The sequence below is a fragment of the Giraffa tippelskirchi genome, chromosome 12, assembly GCF_054371585.1.
Source record: "Giraffa tippelskirchi isolate mGirTip1 chromosome 12, T2T-mGirTip1v1.2.pri, whole genome shotgun sequence".
Classification (NCBI taxonomy): Eukaryota; Metazoa; Chordata; class Mammalia; order Artiodactyla; family Giraffidae; genus Giraffa; species Giraffa tippelskirchi.
The window spans coordinates 28,830,211-28,854,225 of record NC_137286.1 but is presented as its reverse complement, the minus strand read 5'-3'; the positions used below and the strand labels follow the sequence as shown (position 1 = coordinate 28,854,225).

At 38.1% G+C, this 24,015-nt stretch overlaps 1 long non-coding RNA gene across 2 annotated transcripts in view; it reads right to left on the bottom strand.

The window, feature by feature from the left end:
• LOC145528894 (uncharacterized) overlaps positions 1-24,015 on the bottom strand; it is a 425,445-nt gene that overhangs the window by 109,577 nt on the left and 291,853 nt on the right. The window contains exon 7 of one of the 2 annotated variants that reach the window (XR_014070771.1): positions 4,930-5,036. This is a non-coding gene — a long non-coding RNA (uncharacterized LOC145528894). Of the gene's footprint in view, positions 1-3,346; positions 5,037-24,015 lie in introns of those variants that run through there. The other variant, XR_014070773.1, reaches the window with a different exon arrangement.

The following is a 24,015-nucleotide window of genomic DNA, read 5'->3' as shown; positions in this document are numbered from 1 at the left end:
TTTTGAAATTTGAAGGTAAAATTAATCCTTGGGTTTCAGAAAATTATAGATATTATATATTAAATATGTATTTACATACACACATAAACATACAGGCATATGCACATATGTTATCATGTATATTATAGTATGCCTAATTATTCAGCTGAATTTACCTCACTATGTTTTCATTCTTTATTAGAACAGAGAGCTAGTATATTTCAGAATTGCTAACCTGTTGCTGTGAAAAAGCAATCCTATAGAAAAGTAAAATGAATCCCTTGGAAAAATCACAACTGTTTTTATTTAAAATTAGGGTGGGACATTCTGGGACAATAGCATTGAAACATGTATATTATCATATGTGAAACAGAACACCATTCCAGGTTCAATGCATGAGACAAATGCTCAGGGCTGGGGCAATGGGATGACCCAGAGGGATGGGATGGGGAGGGAGGTGGGAGGGGGGTTCAGGATGGGGAACACATGTAAACCCATGGCTGATTCATGTCAATGTATGGCAAAAACCACTACAATATTGTAAAGTAATTAGCCCCCAACTAAAATAAATAAATTTATTAAAAATAAAAAAATAAAATAAAATGAGTTTTTAGTATCACAGTAAACTATCAATTGACTTTAAATTTAGCTTTGTATGTAGATTAGTAGGTTACAGAAGAAATTTTAATGTAAACTAATATCTTCTAAATCATGTTAGTTTTAACTTTTAAAGAAAACTCTTGATATTCTGAAGAGAGGAACTTAAAATACTTTGTTTACATTCCAACTATGTCTTGATTTTAAATTAGTATAATCATATATCCTTGCTGAATTAAAAATGGTTTCTTTAAATTCTAGTCACAGAGCTTGCTATTAAATTAATCTAATCATATCCTCTTGTTCACATATTCTCTTTACTACATACTCTTGTTAGTAGTAAAGTAGTTGTTTAATTAAACATGCCATTTGTTTACAATGTAGAGTTTCAGAAATGCTAGTTCTAAAGGTAGGATAAGAATTTATATCAAACATTTCAATCTGACAAGTAAATTACATTTCTTCCACCATAAAGAGGTAAGCATAAAACTGTAGCAAGTGATGAAAAGACATATTCTTATTACTCAGAGATATGATATGCAACAGCCTACAAAATATGACCTTTTCCACTTTCAAGATTAAGACAAAATCTCTATAACCACTAAAATAGAGATTTGTCTTAACTTTTGGCATTTTAAATATTTTATTAAAATTGTCACTCCTTTCATTAGTCAACCCAGGGGGCAAAAAGAAAGCAGGATGAGTTCTGATATAAAAATCTGTTTAAAATGAAATCTGTAAGTTATTGTACACATATGAAAGGAACAAGTCTCAGTAAATACTATACTCAGGAATCAAATATATGAAACATCTCCTATTTGCTAAAGCAGAATTAGGAGGACTGTGTACCTTTTTTATAGTTTATATTTTGTTTAGGGAGCCTTTGTTTTAATTTCTCATCTACACATAGATTTTGTTATTATAGCAATTACATTATTTTTACTTCAGTAAAAGTATTCTCCTAACTTTTTGGTTAAACTTATGAAGTGGAAAGAAATAAAAAAATATATATGTAAAGTAAAAATTTTATATAATGTTCAGTTTGCAAGGAAGTCTGTATAACCTTTTAGAGTCCTATGGCACCAGAAGACAGGTTTTATATATTGGTTATTTTTGATATAACTAAAGGGTAATACTTACTTTTGAGCAAATATTTCTAGTTTTGATTTTCTAAACTAAATTGTAACTAAAACCTGATTTCAGAACTAAAACTTTATAAAGTGAAAAGGAACTAAAAAGCCTCTTGATGAAAGTGAGAGAGGGGAGTGAAAAAGTTGGCTTAAAGCTCAACATTCAGAAAACTAAGATCATGGCATCTGGTCCCATCACTTCATGGGAAATGGATGGGGAAACAGTGGAAACAGTGGCTGACTTTATTTTTTTGGGCTCCAAAATCACTGCAGATGGTGATTGCAGCCATGAAATTAAAAGACACTTACTCCTTGGAAGGAAGGTTATGACCAACCTAGACAGCATATTAAAAAGCAGAGACATTACTTTGCCAACAAAGGTCTGTCTAGTCAAGGCTATGGTTTTTCCAGTAGTCATGTATGGATGTAAGAGTTGGACTGTGAAGAAAGCTGAGCGCCAAAGAATTGATGCTTTTGAACTGTGGTGTTGGAGAAGACTCTTGAGAGTCCCTTGGACTGCAAGGAGATCCAATCAGTCCATCCTAAGGGAGATCAGTCCTGGATGTTCATTGGAAGGACTGATTTTGAAGCTGAAACTCCAATACTTTGGCCACCTCATGTGAAGAGTTGACTCATTGGAAAAGACCCTGATGCTGGGAAGGATTGGGGGTGGGAGGAGAAGGGGCTGACAGAGGATGAGATGGGTGGATGGCATCACCGACTGGATGGACGTGAGTTTGGGTAAACTCCGGGAGTTGGTGATGGACAGGGAGGCCTGGCGTGCTGCGATTCATGGGGTCGCAAAGAGTCAGACACGACTGAGCAACTGAACTGAACTGAACTGAACGTTACTAACAGTTATGCCTCAACTTGTAGTTTGTCAGAAGAATGAAAATTAATGGTATTATGTCACAAAACATAATCTGACTTTCTGTTATTTACTCAAAGTTGAGCTATGGTGAGCTGGTTAAATGTTTTCAAAATTACTGAAATAGTACCCCTTTAACCTATGAATTACAATTATAAACATTGATTTCCTCAGTTTCTAATTGATTCTTTTTGCATACCTCTGTTATATTTTAAAAACTTTGATAGGGATATTGATATTAGCTAATGATAATAGAGTGATTATTATGTACAACACTTTATATATGTTTACTATTTCAATGGATTTGGTGGCCTCTACACATACATATACACACACACAAACACACATGCACACTTTGTTATGCTCATAACATACTTACCTTTTATTGAGTAGATTAAAATTATATATGAAAAAGAAATTAGGAACCAGTCTTTTGTAAGTAAGTTAATGAAAAGGGATGTTAAAGTGCGGTAAAGCTAATTTGATAATTATTTTATTTTGGCAGTTGTATTTTTTTTCTGTCCTTAGTGAACAACAAAGAAAGAAGATGGGTATGATTTTTACAAGGGTGAAATAGGTTGTCTGTCAGTTGGCTTTAGGCGACAGTCTGTCTGCAAGCCGTAAGATGATCTGCAGAGCGCCAGAGGAAAGCAGGCAGGATTCCTGGCTTGCAAGAATAGATATTGATCTACCTTAGCCACCTAAACAATGCCTCACCTGTTTGCCTTGTCCATACCTTATTTTACGCAGTCTAATGCTTGTTTTGTTTGACTTTTCTTTTATTTCTCTGGATCTGAGCTTTGATACACTTTGGGGAGTACATAAACACAGTGTTGTACTTGAACATCACCATACTTCTGAGTCCTCTGGTGGTTTAGGACCAACCCTCCCTCTTGAATAGCTCTGTTATTGAAAATTATGAACCAGAGCTAAATTACTAGGCCTCATACAGAAGTGGTTGATCCAGCAGCCTAGTGTCTAATAACACTGAATGTGAGATGCTGCTAATTACTGCCCTATGGACCTTGTGTAAAATTTCTTAAATTTCAACTTGTAAAAGGCTTTATTATTATTAATTCTTTCTCTTCCCAGCAGATAGTTGAAAGACAAGTTACTATAGTATTTAGAATTCTATCCACTTATTTTGGAGCACAACTATTTTACTATGTATTGCCTCAAGCTCTAATGAAATACAAAACTACATTCAGCTTCCCAGTAAACTATAATATAAATATTTTACCAGCACTTATTATTAGTTCGCCATTTCCTGCTGACAGCTATTCCAACTTTGCCAGCAGGCACTGGGTCTCACAATTGTATTATGTTTTGAACAAATAGCGACAAACAAAAATTCTTGCAAAATAAATGAACAAGATTTCCTAGGGAAAAAAAAAACCTTTTCCAGTGTTAAATGAATATTTCTTTCAAACTCTGACACATAATATTATTTAATTTGCATATTGCACATTTCACTTTTACTAGAAAACAATTAAGTTAACGAAGAAATAAATAATGTGCACTCAGGGATAATTTAACATTACTGGTTCTTTGATTTTAAGTGTTTTTTTTTTTTTTAAACTTTTTGCTGTTCTCGAGAAAACCACATCTTACTACATATATTGGTAGTGAAGGACTCTGGTTTTCAAATGATGATATTTAAATACTAGCAGAGGGGCTTCCTTGATGGCTCAGAGGTGAAGAATTTGCCTGCTGAAGCAGGAGACACAGGTTCCATCCCTAATCCGGGAATATCCCACGTCATGGAGGAACTAAGCCAATGCACCACAATTACTGAGCCTATGCTTTAGAGCCCATGAACCGCAAGTATTGAGTCCATGTGCCTCAACTACTGAAGCCTGTGCGCTCTACAGGTTGTGCTCCACAAGAGAAGCCACCACAATGAGAAGCCTGAACACCACAACTAGAGAGCAGTCCTGCTCGCCACAATTAGAGAAAACCCCAAGAAGCAACAAGGACCCAGTACAGCCAAAAAAACAAAAGACTAGCAGACAACAAAAGCACATTTTCTACAACCACAAAATGAAAAGGATCACATAAAACTTTGTGATTTTTCTGTCCTGCCAAGGAATACTGTAAAACTTAGAAATGATGCAATCTAGAAATGCTAAACCTATGTCTTGACCTTAAGCTGGTATGATATTCTAAAGACCTTCTATCAGTGATAACCACTCACTAGCAAACACATCCACTCCTTTGCCCCACTCTTGCTTCATTATGCTCAGTTGGATAAAGCACCACTTTTGTTAAATCAAACCCTTAATCTACTCAACGTTTGCCCACTTACAATTGAATGCAGTCAGAGAAAAGATATCTAAAACAGGTGATTAATCTTACCTTAAATTCAGAGTCACTTGGGAAGGTCTAGTGGTTAGAACTCCATGCTTTCACTGCCAAGGACGTGGGTTCAGTCCCTGGTCAGGGAACTAAAATCCTGCATGACACTGGCAAAAAAAAAAAAAAAATAGGATCACTTTTCACCAGCAGGTCCTTCATGTGGTCTAAAAATCATGTTGCATTTTCCTAGTTCAGTAATAAAACTTAACTGATTATTCTACATCTTCTTCCTCAAATTTCCAACATTTTTTTCTCATCCTCATCCTAAGCTGTTGACTGTGATTTCTACTCCACTAAAAATATTGAAGCAAACAGAAGAGACTTTCCCCAGACTCTACATCTCTTGACCTAACTTTATGTGTGCAAATTTACTTGACTTTTATTCATCATACAAGAAAAAGCTAGCGTTCAACTGGTATACTAGATTCTTTCCCTTTCTCACCGATTCTATGATGTGGGACTAACCATTCTCCCTTCTCTTTCCTGTACAGAATATATTTCCCTTGATACTGGATGGTTCACAACAGCACATACACATGCTGCTATGTCTTGTATTTCTAAAAAGACTCACTTTTGACTCTACTTCCCCTCCTGGCTCATTCCCTTTACAACATTTCCTTTTTTTTCATTCCTCTGAAAACAAAACTTGAAAAAGAAGTTTCTATATGAAGTTTCCAACTTCTCCCCCCATTCTTTAATCCATTCTAAACAGATTTTTAGCAACAGAACTCCACTGAAATAATTGCTTTTATCAAGGTCAACCATGAGCTCCATGTTGCTAAATCCAATGGTCAATTCTCAGATTTCTTCATACTTGAACTCTTGAAATCTCATTAACATTTGACCAAATTGATCACAGTCTCCTACTTAAATCACTTTCTTTATTTGGTTGCCAGAACAACAAACTCACAGTGTGGTTCTGTTTATGTTTGTTTTGCTTTCCTACCTCTGGATGTTTCATCTTACATTTTTTAATCTCTGCCCACTTTCCCTGACTTCTCAATGTTGCAGTGTCCCTAGACTCAGTACTCATATCAATTCTCTTTTCTATCCCAAATAGTCACTCTGTTGAACACATCCACTCTCAAGACTTTAGTTGCCATTGATATACAAGTGTATGTTTAATAATAATATAAAGTATGTGCATCCATGCTAAGTTGCTTTAATTGTGTCCAACTCTTTGCAAACCTATGCACTGTAGCCCTCCAGTCTCCTTTGCCAAGGGCGTTCTCTTAAATCTTTTATGACTCCTGCATTGGCAGGCAGGTTCTTTACCACTAGCACCACCTGGGAAGCCCAATATAAAGTATACATTATTTATAAAATATATTTATACATAAAATATATAACATATAGCCAATTGTACTCGTGCTAAGTCACTTCAGTCGTGTCCAACACTTTGCAACCCCCTGGACCCCAGAAGAGCCCCCCAGGCTCCTCTGACCATGGGATTCTCCAGGCAAGAATACTGGAGTGGGTTGCCATGCTGTCTTCTAGGAGATCTTCCTAGCCCAGGGACTGAACCTAGGTCTCCTGCATCTCCTGCATTGCAGGTGGATTCTTTACCCACTGAGACACCTGGGAAGCTCCATATAACCAAAAAACATATATAATTAATTATATAAATATAAATGATCAGTTCAAATTTCTTTTGTAAATTACATTATTTACTCACAGGTATATCTCCACTTGAACAGCAAAGAAACATCTTAAGTTCAATGTGTCCAAAAGTAACCTTCTGGTATTTTCTCACACTCTAAAGCAACTCCTTTCTTCCAATTGCACAAAACAAAATTCCTTAGAATAGTCTTTGGCCATTAACTTTTATTTCACATACAGTATCCAGGCTGTCAGTAATTTGCGTTAGTGCTATTTTCAAAATGTATCACAAATTCACCCATTTTTTGCTCACCCTCATTGCCATAGCTCAGGTCTAAGCCACTTCCCATATCTCATTTGGGTTATCACAAAAGCCTCTGCTTCTGCCCTTGTTTCTCTTTAGTTTTTACTCAACCAGTAGCAAAGTGAAAAAGTGAAAGTCACCCAGTCGTGTCCGACTCTTTGGGACCCCCAGGGACTATACAGTTCATGGAATTCTCCAGGCCAGAATACTGGAGTGGGTGGCCTTTCCCTTCTCCAGGGGATCTTCCCAGCCCAAGGACTGAACCAGGTCTCCCACACTGTGGGCAGATTCTTTACCAGCTGAGCCACAAGGGAATCCCAAGAATATTGGAGTGGGTAGCCTATCCCTTCTCCAGGGGATCTTCCCAACCCAGGAATCTGGAGTCTCCTGCATTGCAGGCAGATTCTTTACTAACTGAGCAATCAGGGAAGGACTAAGCAGTGGCAAGGAAATGTTCAAATCTAATTCATACAATCTAATTTTTATGCTCAGCCTTCTACTGTTCTCTTATTCCATTGTTATTGTTTTGTAGCTAAGTTGTGTCCAAATCTTTTGTGACCCCATGGACTATAGCCCAACAGGCTCCTCTGTCCATGGGATTTTCCCAGGTGAGAATACTGGAGTGAGTTGCCATTTCCTTCTCCAGGGGATCTTCCTGACCCAAGGATTAACCCATATCTCCTACCTTGGCAGAAATGTTCTTTATCACTGAGCCACCAGGGAAGCCTTTCTCATTTTAGTCAGGCTAAAAGCCAAAATTCTTACAAGGATATACAAGGTCCCACATTACCTGTGTTCTTCCTTACCCTTGTCACTTCGTAGCCATTTACTCTCTTCTTCTATCATTCTGTCTATCCGTACTAGTCTCCCAACAGTGCCTCACTTACACCAAAACTGCTCCTGCCACAAGACCTTTGCATTTCCTGTTCTCTCTGCTGGGAAATCTTCCCTTCCCCAGCCACACACATGTATTTGGAATATATAAAGAACTCCTACAAGTCACCAAAAAAATCTAATCCAGTTTTATAATTGACAAAAGTTTTGAGTAGATGTCTCTCTAAAGAAGATATTAAATTGCCACTTATCACATGAAAAGATGCCCAACATTGCTAGTCATTAGGGAAATGTACATCAAAACCACAATGATATAGCACTTCACACCCATGAGGATGGCTAAAATAAAAAGGATGGACAAAAACAAGTGTTGACCAGAATGTGGAGAAATTGAAACTCTCAGGCACTGCTGATGAGATTGCAAAATGGTAAAACTATTTTGTAAAATGGTGTGGCAATTTCTTGAAATGTTAAACATAGAGTTACCAGATGACCTAGCAATTTGCTAGGTATGTGCCCCAAAGAAATAAAAAATATATGTTCATTCAAAAACTTGCATGTGTGTGTGCTCAGTCATGTCTTCCTCTTTGCAATCCCATGGACCATAGCCCACTAGGCTCCTCTGTCCATGGAATCTTCCAGGCAAGAATACTAGAGCAGGTTGCCATTTCCTGCTCCAGGGGATCTTCCCAACCCAAGGATTGAGCCTACGTCTCTTGTGTCTCCTGTATTGGCAGGTGGATTCTTTACCACCTCGCCACCTGGGAAGCCTCTCAAAACTTGTATACAAATATCCACATCAACATTATTTATAATAGCTAGCAGGTGGAAACAACCCAAATTTTCATCTGCAGATGGGTGATAACCAAAATGTACTATATCCTTACAATGTGATATTATTTGTAATGAAAAAAACAAAGTCCTGATACAGGCTAAAATATGGATGGATATTGAAAGCATTAAGATAAATCAAAGAATTCAGCCACAGAAGATCACATATTGTATAACTCCATTTAAAAAACTGTCTAGACTGGTGGGCTGCCATCTGTGGGGTCGTACAGAGTCGGACACGACTGAAGTGATGCAGCAGCAGCAGACTAGGTAAATCTATAGAGATACTAAGTAGATTATTGGCTGCCAGGGGTTGGGGAAGAAAGGAATAGAGAATGACTGGTAATGGGTATAGGTTTCATATAGATTTAGATAGTACGGATGATTGCACAAGCCTGTGAATATACTAAAAACACTGAAGTGTCTACCTTGGAAGACAGAGTATCATCATATGTGAGTCACATCTCAATAAAGTTGTTAAAAATATTCTGTTGTTACATGTTTTTTACAATGCAAATTTTGTTCATGGTTTAGGTGTTCTTTTCCTTTGATTACATTAACTTTCTTGTACAACTTTTTCTTGGAATTTGGTTCATAATTACACAGCTTTACATTTGTTTTTTACATCGTTTTTTCAGAGCCAATTTTGTACCAAAACTGTAAAATTGTTTCCATATATTCAAACACATCAGGCAACATATTCATTTCTTTTCCTTTCATGTTTTTGGGTATGTCTATTCTTCTGCCCTCGGAGAAGGCAATGGCACCCCACTCCAGTACTCTTTTGCCTGGAAAATCCCATGGATGGAGGAGCCTGGAAGGCTTCAGTCCATGGGGTCGCTAAGAGTCGGACACGACTGAGCTACTTCACTTTCGCTTTTCCCTTTCATGCACTGGAGAAGGAAATGGCAACCCACTCCAGTATTCTTGCCTGGAGAATCCCAGGGATGGCAGAGCCTGGTGGGCTGCCGTTTATGGGGTCGCACAGAGTCGGACACGACTGAAGCGACTTAGCAGCAGCAGCAGCAGCATTCTTCTGCCCTAGCCTGCACAATCAGCAGTTTAGGCCTACTGCATAGTTACTTTTCATCACCTTGAAAATTCCCTTTGTTTCTTTCCTGAGTTTGATTTCCCGTTTGTTGAATTGCTGGACTCTACAGCATTGCTTACTTTTTTAAATTGGTGGAGTGAACCTTTTAATAGCTTCCTGAGAAAGGCTAAATACAAGGTAAATTATTTTACATATCACCTAAAAAGTCTATATTCTATGTTCACACTTGATTGATAGTCTGATTGGAAATAACTTTCTCTTGGAATTTTAAAGTTATTTCTCTCTCGTTTTCCACTTCCCATTGAGTGACACTACTGAGTTGTTGAATCTTGCTTGTAATTTTGACTGTTTGTTTGTTTACTTCTTTAGGTTTCAAAATGTAATTAATGCTCCTAATTTGTCTAAGGAAAGTCTACTCACTCAACATGAAGTGGGACATTTCTACAATGATGAGGAACATAGGATAATTTAGAATTCAATTTACTAGTTTAGACAATGTGTAATCTTCAATGAATTCATCTAATGAGACTAATCTAACTTTTAAAATTTTTGCTATTAAAAACTTTTAAACGTTTAAAATTTTGGTTTACTGGAATTTCTTTTTATGCGCAAAGGTGACATTTTAATTCTATTTAGATCTGTGGTTAGATGGATCATCTGCTAAAATGAAATCCTCTTCTGTAAAACTTTTTTTCTTTAAAATTATGACAAAGTCATTCTATGAAGAGACAAGCTTTCAGTTGCCAAAATAGTAAGCAGGAAACAGGAGACTAGAGAAAATACTAAAAAGAGAAGATAATTTTTGAACTGACAATCCATTTATTTATATTTACCAGATGATCACTTCACCTACTTCAACACTTTGATCATGAAATAAAAGTTTGAGGAAATTAACTATTAATTCAGTCAAAAAAAATTGTCAGTTTTGATTTAAACTGTCTCCAGGGACTTTCTGAGGGCAGAAGGAGAAGAGGGCGTCAGAGGATGAGATGGCTGGATGGCATCACCAAGGCAATGATCTTGGGCAAATGAGATGTTGAGGGACAGAGAGGCCTGGTGTGCTGCAGTTCATGGGGTTGCAAAGAGTCGGACATGACTGGGCGACTGAACAGCAACAACCAAAACAACATTCCAGGGACTTTCAATCAGGTGAGAGTGTGGGTAGGTGGAAAAGTATTCTCTATCACCTGCTCTGGAAATAATCAGAATGTCAGTAATGGGAGTTGGGAATATTGGGTTATGTGAGGAAGGGGAGAAGAGACGTGCTTGAGTTTTGCAAGCACTTCTCAGGGAACACAGATATGTTTCCATTCTGGTTTAACCAATGTAGGCTTGTATTTTCACTTTAGCCAGTTTGCTGAGTCTCTCAGTTGCCTTTTCTCTATCTAGCATTGCTACTCCTTTCTCCTCTCCATTTTTGGAAGGGTAACTGTGATAAAGTGAGGTATTTTCTAGTGAAAAGGATACAGCTTTAATACGTTTAAAACATTTCAAAAGGCAATACAATTAGCTAAGCACTTATGTTTTATTAGCAATAGCAAGCAAAATTAATAAGTAAATTCAACTAAAAATGATTATGTGTCAGAGTGTATAGTTTTTACATTGACATTTCACATAATCTGACTTTGCTTAGAAGAGAAATCACTCGGCTGTTAAAATCACTTTTAAAGAGCTGTCAAAATTGGAAAACCTGCTGTCAAAAATATGATGAGAAAAGTTTAAAAACGGTAAAGTATGTTGATTGAGACAAAAAATATTACCTTCAGAGAGGAAAACTTGAATATTTATTATTATCTTCAAAAGAGATAATTTCTCTCCCTGAAATTGGACATCATTGTTTTAAAATTTGTATTCTGACATACGTATTTTCACTTTAATATCAACATGAATGAAACCATTTATATTTGCACCACAGTGAGAATATCTCTAAGTCCTAGAAAATGCTAAAATATTGATGTCATTTATACTCCTTATAACTATTAATTTCATTTTATTTTTAACTGAAGAGGAATTTTAACATTTTCAGCATCTCTGACTTCATATATGCTTATCAGAAATATATTTTAACTAATAGAGAAATGGAAATCTATGTTTTCTGAAAAGTGTGATAAGATTTTTATATTTTATTCTGTCTTTGCAAATTGTATAATAAATATTATCTGCCACGTGTCAGATACTTTGTTATATACCTAAGTTAAGTGTCATGGAGAGTTGAATTCCAAAATGGTTTAATTTTGAGACTTCACACTAATCTTCACTTAAAGATTGATCCTTCTGTCTCTATCATAATGTAATTCAAAGACATAAACATTTGAGGGCATTCAAATTGAGGATGGATAGATTGGCAAAAATAATGCCTCTTTTAAACTCTTTCCATTTTCCAATGAGCAAAATCTGTCAATAATTTAAATCATGAAAATTTCAATTTCTCTTTGAAATAAAGTCCCTAGGATTCTCGAGAATATTCTAAGCATTTGATTATTGAGTCTTAATAAAAACGAATAAGAATTTATATCTAGGTAAATAAAATATGTAAATATGAAATAAAATACATGATTTTTCTCCTAGTTATTTCCACTTTCCATTCATATACACATATATAATATATAAATTAAAGTTGGTTATGCTGAATAACTATAGTGTTTTGCCAGTTTGCTCTTATTGTGTGATCTCAGGTGTTTGCCTCTTTTTCCATACATAAAATACAAGTAATTGTAGTTACCACCCATCTGACATATTCACAAAAATCTTGTGAGAATTAGTATACAAATGATTATTAAAAACTTTGTACATTTAAACAGTCCTGTTTTATTTTATGAAGAAGAAGAACAAAGTAAAGACTTAGCTATAATGGAATGGATTACTGAGCTAGAAATGTAGAAGAAAAAAATTTTCCCTGCAGAAAGAGTAACAGTATAATCACCCATGTTGAGCAAAGAATATCATTTTTATGGTATTTACTATTTTACTGCTTATGTGAAATGATTTAGGGATAGCTAGTAGATTTCCTAATATTTATATAATCTTATATTTAAACACCACTAGATTTAATCAACAAAGATTTTTAAGCACATCACAAAATATATGCATCCTAACACATGCAAACTTCAAACAATTAAGGTATTTACAAACATTGCCACAAATGAGATAAGTGTAATTTCATGGCATTAACTTGAAATGCCAGCATACCCCTAGTGATTCAGATGGTAAAGAATCGGCCTGCAAGGCAGGAGACCCGGATCAGGTCTCTGATCCCTGGATCAGGAAGATCCCCTGGAGAAGGGCATGGCAACTCATTCCAGTATTCTTGCCTGGAGAATCCCATGGACAGAAGAGCCTAGCAGGGTACAGTCCGTAGTATTACACAGAGTTCTACACAACTGAAGCAACTTAGCATGCAGAGCAGCATAATTTTGGGGACTATCAACTGGTGGCTCAGTGGTAAAGAATATGCCTGTTAATGCAAGATACTCAGGTTTGCTCCCTGGGTGGGGAAGTTCCCCTGGAGAAAGAAATGGCAACCCACTCCAGTATTCTTGCCTGGGAAATCCCATTGTTGGAGGAGCCTGGGGGCTATAGTTCCATGGGGTCGCAAAAGAGTAAGACCCGACTTAGCTACTACAACAACGGTAAAGAAAACTAAATGTGAAGCTTGCAAATTTAAACACATCTAAACCTGAATACGTAAATGTTATTGTTTTCAGACATACTCCTATTACTCACCTGCATAAGAAATTACAAATTTAGAATCTAACTGGTAATCCAAAATAGAGTATACGTACATTGGAGAAAAGTTTGTGTTGCTATGGGAACTTTGGCTTTTGTTTACATTATGTTGCAAACTATATTATGTGCCTTGGTTCACCTTAATGACTACCTTCATATATTGCTAATTATACTATTTTCCCTCATTCACTCTGATGATTAACTCCTTAAGGTTAATATTGCTCATCTTTATTGAGTTAGTTTATGTTTTTCTTGAATACAGAAATATGAACTTACATTTACCTTCATTTATGAAAATTGCATTATGCATGTCACCATCACCTGTTCATTACATTAAATAAAAGAAGTTTTAGCTTTTATAAAATTTGCAAAATTACATTTATGAAAATCATAAGCTTGACCTTATTTGCCTATAAGAGTAACATATTTCAAACTGCAGAAAATAAAACTTGTAAACATTTTTTGTTTTGGACATAAAAATATATCATTTTCTTATTCAAAATTTCTTGTAGCATTGTAGAATTGTAGAAGAGGAAATCTAAGCTATTAAAAACTGTCTGTACTTTCAACATATAAGTAAAGACATGATGAAATATTCATTATGTGTATGCAGAATCCCCTTTGAGTTATTAAGACTCTGTAGAGCTAAGTGAGTGAGTTAAATTATAAATATGTCTATAAAATAAATGTGTGCCTGTGTGCTCCGTTGCTTCAGTTGTATCAGACTCTTTGAGACCCTATGGACTGCAGTCTGCCAGGCTCCTCTGTCCACGGGATTTCCCAGGGAAGAATAGTGGAGTGGGTTGCCATGCCCTACCTTAGGGGATCTTCCCCACCCAGGGATTGAACTCGTGTCTCTTGCCTCTCCTGCATTGGCAGCCAGGTTCTTTACCACTAGCGCCACCTGGAAAGCCCCTTAGAACATATATTGAATCTCAACGCTTTAGTTACCTTTCCACATTTTTTCAAATAAAAAACTTGAAAAATCACAGAATGAAAACTATGTATTGCTTATTTTAATTAGGATTAACTGGTATTAACATGTTTATTCCGGATGGACACTGGGTTCCTACAATGTGCTGAATGTGTGCTGGGCATGGGCATTCACGATAAGATAGGTAAGCTCTCATGAAGTTATAAATATGTAAAGAGTGATTGTTGTTGTTTTAGTTGCTAAGTTGTGCCCAACTCTAAGATGTGTTGCCACCCCCTGGACTATAGCCTTCCAGGCTCCTCTGTCCATGGGATTTCTCAGGGAAGAATACTGGAGTGGGTTGCCATTTCCTTTTCCTAGGGATCTTCCTGACTCAGGAATTGAACCCACGTCTCCTGCATTAGCAGGCAGATTCCTTATCATTGAGCCACCAGGGAAGCCCCAAATAAGTAATTACAAGACAGTTTTTCAGATTCTATATTTTATAAAGCTGTTGTTAAAACCCTTAATATGTATATGTAAATATATATATTTTTTCTTGCCTTCAGAACTACAGTTACTGTATTTGAGATGATCCATCAGGTGCTTTTTGAGCTACAAAGGGTAAAAGAAAATCTAATTACAAATTGACGTAAGTAAAAGATAAGACATTTTTCACAACAGTGTGCACCATATACTCAGAAACTGATATGGGTTCGTGGAGGGAAGTATTACGTATGATACTGGAGTGACAGATGCATGACACTCTGCCTTTGTCTAAACCTATGGCATCTGGATTAAGTAGTTTTGGAGAAGGGTGGAGACATTAGACTAAAGGCAAGGGAAGAAACTACATACAAGCAGCGTATTTTAATTTTGTTTCCCATGGGGCTCAGTTCAGTTCAGTTAGGTGGTGTCCGATTCTTTGAGACCCCATTGACTGGTGCATGCCAGGCTTCTCTGTCCATTACCAACTTCTGGAGCTTGCTCAAATTCATGTCCATCAAGTCAGTGATGACATCCAACCAACTCATCCTCTGTTGTCCCCTTCTCCTCCTGTCTTCAGTCTTTCCCAGCATCATGGTCTTTTCTAATGAGTCAGTTCTTCTCATCAAGTGTCCAAAGTATTGGAACTTCAGCTTGGTAATCAGTCCTTCCAAGGAATATTCAGGCCATTTCCTTTAGTATTGACTGGTTGGATCTCCAGTCCAAGGGACTCTCAGGAGTCTTCTCCAATACCACAGTTCAAAAGCATCAATTCTTTGGCGTTCAGCTCTCTTAATGGCCCAACTCTCACATCCATACATGACTACCGGAAAAGCCATAGCTTGGACTATATGGACTTTTGTCAGCAAAGTAATGTCTCTGGTTTTTAATATGCTGACTAGGTTTGTCATAGTTTTTCTTCCAAGGAGCAAGCATCTTTTAATTTCATGGATGCAGTCATCATCTTCAGTGATTTTGAAGTCTAAGAAAATAAAATCTGTCACTGCTCCCATTGTTTCCCCATATATCTGCCGTGAAGTGATGGGCCCAGATGCCAAGATCTTTGTGTTTTAGTAATAAAGTATGTTTTCCATTCAGTTCAGTTCAGTCACTCAGTCATGTCTGACACGTTGTGACGCCATAGACTGCAGCATGCCAGGCTTCCCTGTCCATCACCAAGTCCTGGAGCCTGCTCAAACTCAGGTCAGAGTTGATGAAGCCATCCAACCATCTCATCCTCTGACACCCCCCTCTCCTCCTGCCTTCAATCTTTCCCAGCATCAGGGCCTTTTCAAATGAGTCAGTTCTTTGCATCAGGTGGCCAAAATATTGGAGTTTCAGCTTTAGCATAAGTCCTTCCAATGAATATTCAGGACTGATTTCCTTTAGGATGGACTGGTTGGATCTCCTTGCAGTCCAAGGGACTCTCAAGAGTCTTCTCCAACACCACAGTTCAAAAGCATCAATTCTTTGGCACTCAGCTTTCTTTGTGGTCCAGCTCTCACATCCATATGTGACTACTGGAAAAACCGTAGCTTTGACTAAATGGATCTTTGTTGGCAAAGTAATGTCTCTGCTTTTTAATATGACATCTAGGTTGGTCATAACTTTTCTTCCAAGGAGCAAGCATCCTTTAATTCTATGGCTGTGGTCACCATCTGCAGTGATTTTTGAGCCCCTCAAAATAAAGTCTCTCACTGTTTCATTGTTTCCCCGAATATTTGCCATGAAGTGATGGGCCTGGATGCCATGATCTTCGATTTCTGAATGTTGGGTTTTAAGTCAATTTTTTCACTAATCTCTTTCACTTTCATCAAGAGGCTCTTTAGTTCTTATTCACTTTCTGCCATAAGGGTGGTGTCATCTGCATATCTGAGGTTATTGATATTTCTCCCAGCAATCTTAATTCCAGCTTGTGCTTCATCCAGCCCGGTATTTCACATAAAGTACTCTGCATATAAGTTAAATAAGCAGGGTGACAATATACAGCCTTGATGCACTCCTTTCCCAATTTGGGACCAGTCTCTTTTTCCATGCCTGGTTTGTTGCTTCTTGACCAGCATACAGATTTCTCAGGAGGCAGTTCAGGTGGTATGGTATTCCCATCTCTTTCAGAATTTTCCACAGTTTATTGTGATCCACACAGTCAAAAGCTTTGGCATAGTCAATAAAGCAGAAGTAGATGTTTTTCTGGAACTCTCTTGCTTTTTCTATGATCTAATGGATGTTGCCAATTTGATCTCTGGTTCCTCTGGCTTTTCTAAATCCAGCTTGAACATCTGGAAGTTCACAGTTCACATACTGTTGAAGCCTGCCTTGGAGAATTTTCAGCATTACTTTGCTAGCGTGTGAGATGAGTGCAATTGTGCGGTAGTTTAATTGTGCGGTAGTTTGAACATTCTTTGTCATTGGTTGTCTTTGAGATTGGAATGAAAACTGATCTTTTCTAGTCCTGTGGCCAGAGCTAAGTTTTCCAAATTTGCTGGCATACTGAGTGTAGCACTTTCACAGCATTATCTTTTAGGATTTGAAATAGATCACCTGGAATTCCATCACCTCCACTAGCTTTGTACCTAGTCATGCTTCCTAAGGCCCACTATGTTTCACATTCCAGGATGTCTGGCTCAAGGTAGGTGATCACATCATTGTGGTTATCTGGGTCATTGAGATCTTTTTTGTATAGTGCTGTTTATTCTTGTCACCTGTTCTTAATATCTTCTGCTTCTGTTAGGTCCATACCATTTCTGTCCTTTATCAAGCCCATCTTTGCATGAAATTTTCCCTTGGTATCTTTAATTTTCTTGAAGAGAACTCTAGTCTTTCCCATTCTGTTGTTTTCCTCTATTTCTTTGCATTGATTGCTGAGGAAGGCTTTGTTATCTCTCCTTGCTATTCTTTGGAACTCTGCATTCAGATGGGAATATCTTTCCTTTTCTCCTCTGCCTTTCACTTCTGTTCTTTTCATAGCTGTTTGTAAGGCCTCCTTAGACAACCATTTTGCCATTTGTCATTTCTTTTTCTTGGTGATGATCTTGATCACTGCCTCCTGTACAATGTCACAAACCTCCATCCTTAGTTCTTCAGGCACTCTGTCTATCAGATCTAATCCTTTGAATCTATTTGTCACTGCCACTGTATAATCATAAGGAATTTGATATAGGTCATGCCTTAATGGTCTAGTGGTTTTCCCTACTTTTTTCAATTTAAGTCTGAATTTTGCAATTATTAGTTCATGATCTGAGCCACAGTCAGCTCCCGGTCTTGTTTTTGCTGACCATATAGAGCTTCTCCATCTTTGGCTGCAAAGAATATAATTAATCTCATTTTGGTACTGACCATTTGGTGATGTCCATGTGTAGAGTGTTCTCTTGTGTTGTTGGAAGAGGGTGTTTGCTATGACCAGTGTGTTCTCTTGGCAAAACTCTGTTAGCCTTTGCCCTGCTTCATTTTGTACTCCAAGGCCAGCCTTTCCGGTTACTCCAGGTACCTCTTGATTTCCTACTTTTGCATTCCAGTCCCCTATAATGAAAAGGACACCTTTTTTGGGTGTTAGTTCTAGAAGGTCTTCATAGAACCATTCAACGTCAGCCTCTTCAGCATTACTGGTCAGAGCATAGACTTGGATTATTGTGATATTGAATAGTTTGTCTTGGAAACAAACAGAGATCATTCTGTCGTTTTTGAGATTGCACCCAAGTACTGCATTTCACACTCTTTTGTTGACTATGATGGCTACTCCATTTCTTCTAAGGAATTCTTGTCCACACTAGTAGATATAATGGTCATCTGAATTAAATTCGCCCATTCCAGTCCATTTTACTTCACTGATTCCTAAAATGTCAATGTTCACTCTTGCCATCTCCTGTTTGACCACTTTCAATTTGCCTTGATTCATGGACCTAACATTCCAGATTCCTATGCAATACTGTTCCTTACAGCATTGGACTTTACTTCCATCACCAGTCACATACACACCTGGGTGTTTGTTTTTGTTTTTTTTTGCTTTGGCTTCATCTCTTCATTCTTTCTGGAGTTATTTCTCCACTCGTCTCCAGTAACATGTTGGGCACCTACCAACCTGGGGAGTTCATCTTTCAGTGTCATATCATGTTTCCCACTAAGATATGTATTTATTGTTTCTAGACATAATGTTATTGCACATTTAGTAGACTATAGCATAGTATAACCATAACTTTTATGTGCATTGGAAACTCCAAAATTCATGTCACGTGCTATATTATGATATTTGCTTTAATGCAGTGTCCTGGAACTGAACTTTCAGTAGTTCCCAGGTACGTCTTTCTCTCTCTGTGTATATATATGTACATGTATACACACACACACATATATGCAAGGGTGAACATACATTCATGTTTTCTTTTTGAATTGATTTTTTTGGGGTATAGTTGCTGTACAATGTTGTATTAGTTTCTGCAGTGTAGCAAAGTGAATCAGGTACATACACTTATATCCCTTCTTTTTTGGATTTCCTTCCAATTTAAGTCACCACAGAGCACTGAGTAGAGTTTCCTCTGCTGTACAGCACGTTCTCGTAGTTATCTATTTTATATATAGTAATGCATATAAGTTGTCAAAGCTACGGTTTTTCCAGTGGTCATGTATGGATGTGAGAGTTGGACGGCGAAGAAAGCTGAGCGCTGAAGAATTGATGCTTTTGAACTGTGGTGTTGGAGAAGACTCTTGAGAGTCCCTTGGACTGCAAGGAGATCCAACCAGTCCATCCTAAAGGAGATCAGCCCTGGGTATTCATTGGAAGGACTGATGTTGAAGCTGAAACTCCAATACTTTGGCCACCTCATGCGAAGAGTTAACTCATTGGAAAAGGCCCTGAAGCTGGGAAAGATTGAAGGCAGGAGGAGAAGGGGCTGACAGAGGATGAGATGGCTGGATGGCATCACTGACTCAATGGACATGGGCTTGAGTAGACTCCGGGAGTTGGTGATGGACAGGGAGGCCTGGCGTGCTGCGGTTCATGGAGTCACAAAGAGTTGGACGCTACTGAGCGACTGAACTGAACTGAACTGAATGCATACAAGTTAATCCCAATTTCCCTATTTATCCTATCACCCTTCCCCCCTTGGTGTCCTTGCATTTGCTGTCTACATTGGTGTCTCTGTTTCTACTTTGCAAATAAGTTCATCTGTATCATTTTTCTAGATTCCACATGAGTGATATTATATTTGTTTTTTCTCTTTTCCTACTTCACACTATATGACAGTCTCTAGGTCCAACCATGTCTCTGCAAAAGCCATTATTTCATTACTTTTTATGGCTGAGTAATATTCCATTGTATATATGTACCACATCTACTTTATCCAATCATTTGTCAATGGGAATTAAGTTTCTTCCATGTCTTGGCTATAGTACAGAGTGCTGCAATGAACATTGTGTGTGTGTGTGTGGGGTGCCTGTATCTTTTAAAATCATGATTTTCTCTGGATATTTGCCAATGAGTGGGATTGCTAGATCATATAGTACTTCTATTTTTAGTTTTTTAAGGACCTCCATATGTCCTCTATAGTGGCTGTATCAATTTACTCTCCTACCAACAGTGCAAGAGGATTTGATCTTCTCTACACCCTCTCCAGCTTTTAATGTATGCAGAACACATATTTTTTAAATTGTGTTAGCTGAGAAATCCTAGAAGCAATGCAAGAAGTTGTTGTTGCTGTTCAGTGGCTAAGTTGTATCTGACTCTTTGTGATCCTATGGATTGCAGCATCCCAGTTTCCTCTGTCCTCCACTGTATCCTGGAGTTTGCTCAAATTCATGTCCATTGAGTCAGTGATGTACCTAACCATCTCATCCTCTGCTGCTCCCTTCTCCTTTTGCCTTCAATCTTTACTAGCATCAAAGTCTTTTCCAATGAGTCTTTTCCACTTCTCATCAAATGGCCAAAGTACTGCAGATTCAGCTTCAGGATCAGTCCTTCCAAAGAATATTCAGGACTGATTTCCTTTAGGATTGACTGGTTTGATCACCCTGCACTCCAAGGGACTCTCAAGAGTCTTCTCCAACACCACAATTCGAAAGCATCCATTCTTTGGTACTCAGCCTTTATGGTCCAAGTCTCACATCCATACATGACTACTGGAAAAATCATAGTTTTGACAATACAGACCTTAGTTTGCAAAGCGATGTTTTTGCTTTTTTAATATGCTGTCTGGGTTTGTCATAGCTTTCTTTCCAAGGAGTAAGCATCCTTTAATTTCATGGCTGCAGTCACAATCTACAGTGATTTTGAAGCCCAAGAAAATAAAGTCTGTCACTGTTTCCACTTTTTCCCTATCTGTTTGCCACGAAGTGATGGGACTGGATGCCATGATCTTAGTTTTTTGAATGTTGAGTTTTAAGACAGCTTTTTCATTCTCCTCTTTCACCTTCATCAAGAGGCTCTTTAGTTCTTCTTCATTTTCTGCCATTAGAGAGGTATCATCTGCATATCCGAGGTTGTTGATATCTTTCCCTGCAATCTGATTCCAGTTTGTGATTCACCCAGCCTGGCAAATGGTATGATGTACTCTGCATATAAGTTAAATAAATAGGGTGACAATATACAGCCTTGTCATATACTTTTCCCAATTTTGAGCTACTCAGTTGTTCTGTGTCTGGTTCTAACTGTTGCTTCTTGACCTGCATACAGGCTTCTCAGGAAACAGGTAAGTTGGTCTGGTATTCCTATTTCTTTAATTTTCCACAGTTTGTTTTTATTTACACAAAGGCTTTTGCATAGTTAATGAAGCAAAAATATTTTTTTCCTGGAATTCCTTTGCTTTCTCCATGATCCAATGACAGTTGGCAATTTGATTTCTGGTTCCTCTTCCTTTTCTAAACCCAGCTTGTATATCTGGAAGCTCTTGGTTCACATACTGCTAAAGCCTAGCTTGAAGGGTTTTGAGTATTAGTTTGCTAGCATGGGAAATGAACACAATTGTATGGTAGTTTGAATATTCTTTGGCATTGCCCTTCTTTGGGACTGGAATGAAAACTGATCTTTTCCAGTCCTGTGGCCACTGTTGAGTTTTCCAAATTTGCTGACATATTGAGTGTAGCATTTATCACATCATATTTTAGGACTTCAAAAAGCTCAGCTGGAATTCTATCTCCTCCAGTAGCTTTGTTTGTAGTAATGCTTCCTACAGCCCACCTGACTTCACACTCCAGGATATTCAGCTCTAGGAGAGCGATCACACCATTGTGGTTATCTGGGTCATTAAGACCTTTTTTGTATTCATCTTCTGTGTATTCTTGCCACTTCTTCTGAATATCTTCTGCTTCTGTTAGGTCCTACACTCTGTCCTTTATTGTGCCCATCCTTGAATGAAATGCTCCCTTGGTATCTCCAATTTTCTTAAAGAGATCTCTAGCCTTTCCCATTCTATTGTTTTCCTCTATTTCTTTGCATGGTTCATTTAAGAAGGGCTTCTTTTCTTTCCTTGCCATTCTCTGGAACTCTGCATTCAGTTAGGTATATCTTTTCCTTTCTTCCTTGCTTTTCACTTCTCTTCTTTCTTCAGCTATTGGTAAAGCCTCCTCAGACAACCACTTTCCCTTGTTGTGTATCTTTTTCTTTGGGATAGTTTTGGTCATTGCCTCCTGTACAATGTTACAAACTTCCATCCATAGTTCTTCAGGCATTCTGTTTATCAGATCTAATTCCTTCAATCTATTCATTTCCTCCACTGTATAATCTAAGCGTTTTGAGTTAGGTCATACCTGTATGGCCTAGTGGTTTTCCCTTTCCTGATTCTGCTTGTGCTCAGTCGTGTCTGACTCTTGCGCCCCTATGGACTATAGCCCATCAGGCTCCAATGTCCATGGGATTTCTCAGGCAAGAATACTGGAGTGGGTTTCCATTACTTCCTTCAGGGGATCTTCCTGACCCAGGATTTGAACCCACCTCTCCTGCATCTCCTACACTGGCAGGTGGATCCTTTTTTTTTTTTAATTAATTAATTTATTTTAGTTGGAGGCTAATTACTTTACAATATTGTAGTGTTTTTTTGCCACACATTGATATGAATCAGCCATGGGTTTACATGTGCTCCCCATCCTGAAACCCCCTCCCACCTCCCTCCCCATCCCATCCCTCTGGGTCATCCCAGTGCCCCAGCCCTGAGCACTTGTCTCATGCATCGAACCTGGACTGGCGATCTGTTTCCTTAAAAAACTGTAAATAGAACTGCCATATGACCCAGCAGTCCCAATACTGGGCATACATACTGAGGAAACCAGAATGGAAAGAGACACGTGTACCCCAATGTTCATCGCAGCTGCTGCTGCTGCTAAGTCGTGTCAGTCGTGTTCGACCCTGTGCGACCCCATAGATGGCAGCCCACCAGGCTCCCCCGTCCCTGGGATTCTCCAGGCAAGAACACTGGAATGGGTTGCCATTTCCTCCTCCAATGCATGAAAGTGAAAATTGAAAGTGAAGTCACTCAGTTGTGTCCGACTCTCAGCGACCCCATGGACTGTAGCCTACCAGGCTCCTCCGTTCATGGGATTTTCCAGGCAAGAGTACTGGAGTGGGGTGCCATTGCCTTCTCCGGCACTGTGTATAATAGCCAGGACATGGAAGCAACCTAGATGCCCATCAGCAGACGAATGGATAAGAAAGCTGTGGTACATATACACAATGGAATATTACTCAGCCGTTAAAAGAATACATTTGAATCAGTTCTAATGAGGTGGATGAAACTGGAGCGTATTATACAGAGTGAAGTAAGTCAGAAAGAAAAACACCAATACAGTATACTAACGCATATATATGGAATTTAGAAGGATGATAATGATAATCCTATATGCGAGACAGAAAAAGAGATACAGATGTATAAAACAGTCTTTTGGACTCTGTGGGAGAAGGTGAGGGTGGGATGATCTGCGAGAATAGCATTGAAACATGTATATTATCATATGTGAAACATATCGTCAGTCCAGGTTCGACGCATGAGACAAGTGCTCAGGGCTGGTGCACCAGGCGGATCCTTTACCACTGAGCCTTCCCTACTTTTTTTTCAATTTAAGCCTGAATTTTGCACTAAGGAGCTCATGATCTGATCCATAGTCAACTCCAGATTTTGTTTTTGCTGGTTGTGTAGAGCTTCTCCATCTTTGGCTGCAAAGAATATAATGAATCTGATTTGGTACTGACCATCTGGTGATGTCCATGTGTAGAGTCGTCTCTTGGGTTGTTGGGACAAGCTATGACCAGCATGTTCTCTTGAAAAAACTGTTAGCCTTTGCCCAGCTTCATTTTGTACTGCAAGGCCAAAATGCCAGTTATTTCAGCATCTTTTGATTTCCTACTTTTGCATTCCAATC